General features: G+C 48.7%; 1 pseudogene; it reads right to left on the bottom strand.

Moving 5' to 3' along the window:
* LOC119571250 overlaps positions 1-2,463 on the bottom strand; it is a 3,343-nt pseudogene extending 880 nt beyond the window's left edge.
* Between the last annotated feature and the right edge of the window lie 37 nt (positions 2,464-2,500).

Below are 2,500 nucleotides of genomic sequence, written 5' to 3'. Positions count from 1 at the left end.
GAAGAGCTGGTAGAAGTTAAAGAGGTTTCTATGGAAGAGTGTGAGTAAGTAGAGGAGGTGGAGTCCTCAGTAGTGGTAGTTGAGGTGAGGTAAGTTGGAGAAGTGGTCGAATCCAAGGATGATGTGGAAGAGCTTGAAGAAGTGGTTGTGTCCGTCCTTGAAGAGGTAGTTGATTCCATAGAGGAGCTGGAGTCAGTTGGAGAGTCTGTGGAAGAGCTGGAGTAGACTGAAGATGTAGTTGTTTCCTCACTGGTGCTGGAGCTAGGTGAGGAGTTGAATCCACAGAGGAATCAGTTGGAGAGGTGGTCGACTGGAAGGTTGAATCCATGGAGGAGCTTGGAAAAGTAGAAGAAATGGTGGGCTCCAGAGAGGAGCTGGTGTAAGTTGAAGAGGTTTCTGTGGGAGAGCTTGAGTAAGTAGAGGAGGTGGAATCGTCAGTGGTGGTAGTTGAGGGGAGGTAAGTTGGAGAAGTGGTGGAATCCAAGGATGTTGTGGTAAAGTAAGTTGGAGAGTCTGTGGAAAAGCTGGAGTAGATTGAAGACATGGTGGCTTCCTCACTGGTGCTGGAGCTAAGCGAAGTAGTTGAATCCAAAGAGGAATCAGTTGGAGAAGTGGTCGATTGGAAGGAGGATGTGGTTGAATCCATAGAGGAGCTTGGGAAAGTAGAAGAAATGGTGGGCTCCAAAGAGGAGCTGGATGAGGAGTAGCCTGGAGAAGAGCTGGTGTACGTTGAAGAGGTTTCTATGGAAGAGCTCGAGTAAGTAGACGAGGTGGAGTCCTCAGTGGTGGTAGTTGAGGTGATGTCAGTCGGAGAAGTGGTCGACTCCAAGGAGATGTGAACAAACTTGAAGAAGTGGTTGTGTCCGCATTTGACGAGGTGGTTGATTCCATAGAGGAGGTAGGGTAAGATGGAGAGTCTGTGGAAGAGCTGAAGTAGATTGAAGACGTGGTGGTTTCCTCAGTGGTGCTGGAGCCTGGTGAGGTAGTCGAATCCACAGAGGAATCAGTTGGAGAAGTGGTCGATTGGAAGGGGGACGTGGTTGAATCCATAGAGGAGCTTGGGAAAGTAGAAGAAATGGTGGGCTCCAAAGAGGAGCTGGACGAGGAGTAGCCTGAAGAAGAGCTGGTGTAAGTTGAAGAGGTTTCTAAGCCCACGGAAGAGCTTGAGTAAGTAGAGGAGCTGGAGTCCTCAGTGGTGGTAGTTGAGGTGATGTCAGTTGGAGAAGTGGTGGAATCCAAGGATGATGTGGAAAAGCTTGAAGAAGGGGTTGTGTCCGTACTTGAAGAGGTAGTTGATTCCATAGAGGAGCTGGAGTAAGTTGGAGAGTCTGTGGAAGAGCTGGAGTAGATTGGAGATGTAGTTGTTTCATCACTGGTGCTGGAGCTAGGTGAAGTAGTTGAATCCACAGAGGAATCAGTTGGAGAAGTGGTCGATTGGAAGGAGGAGGTGGTTGAATCCACAGAGGAGCTAGAAGAAATGGTGGGCTCCAAAGAGGAGCTGGATGAGGAGTAACCTGAAGAAGGGTTAGTGTATGTTGAAGAGGTTTCTGAGCCTGTGGAAGAACTTGAGTCAGTAGAGGAGCTGGATTCCTCAGTGGTGGTAGTTGAGGTGAGGTAAGTTGGAGGAGTGGTGGAATCCAAAGATGATGTGGAAAAAGTTGAAGAAGTGGTTGTGTCCATACTTGAAGAGGTACTTGATTCCATAGAGGAGGTGGTATAAGCGGGAGAGTCTGTGGAAGAAATGGAGTAGATTGAAGACGTGGTTGTTATCTCACTGGTGCTGGAGCTAGGTGAAGTGGTTGAATCCACAGAAGAGGTGGTTGTTTCCTCACTGGTGCTGGAGCTAGTTGGAGTAGTTGAATCCACAGAGGAATCAGTGTGAGAACTGGTTGTGGGGACGTAGGGCGTGGTTGAATCCATAGAGGAGCTTGGCAAGGTAGAACTGGTGGGCTCCAAAGATGAGCTGGATGAAGAGTAGCCTGAAGAGGTTGTGTCCGTACTTGAAGAGGTGGTCGATTCCATAGAGGAGGTGTTGTAAGTTGGAGAGTCTGTGGAAGAGCTGGGGTAGATTGAAGACGTGGTGGTTTCCTCACTGGTGCTGGAGCTAGCTGGAGTACTTGAATCCACAGAGGAATCAGTTGGAGAAGTGGTCGATTGGAAGGAGGACATGGTTGAATCCATAGAGGAGCTTGGGATAGTAGAAGAACTGATGGGCTCCAAAGAGGAGCTGGATGAGGAGTAGCCTGAAGAAGAGCTGGTAGAAGTTAAAGAGGTTTCTATGGAAGAGTGTGAGTAAGTAGGAGGTGGAGTCCTCAGTAGTGGTAGTTGAGGTGAGGTAAGTTGGAGAAGTGGTCGAATCCAAGGATGATGTGGAAGAGCTTGAAGAAGTGGTTGTGTCCGTCCTTGAAGAGGTAGTTGATTCCATAGAGGAGCTGGAGTCAGTTGGAGAGTCTGTGGAAGAGCTGGAGTGACTGAGATGTAGTGTTCCTATGGTGGGATC

The sequence above is a fragment of the Penaeus monodon genome, unplaced genomic scaffold (assembly GCF_015228065.2).
Source record: "Penaeus monodon isolate SGIC_2016 unplaced genomic scaffold, NSTDA_Pmon_1 PmonScaffold_5644, whole genome shotgun sequence".
NCBI lineage: Eukaryota > Metazoa > Arthropoda > Malacostraca > Decapoda > Penaeidae > Penaeus > Penaeus monodon.
This window is presented reverse-complemented; position numbering and strand designations above follow the sequence as displayed.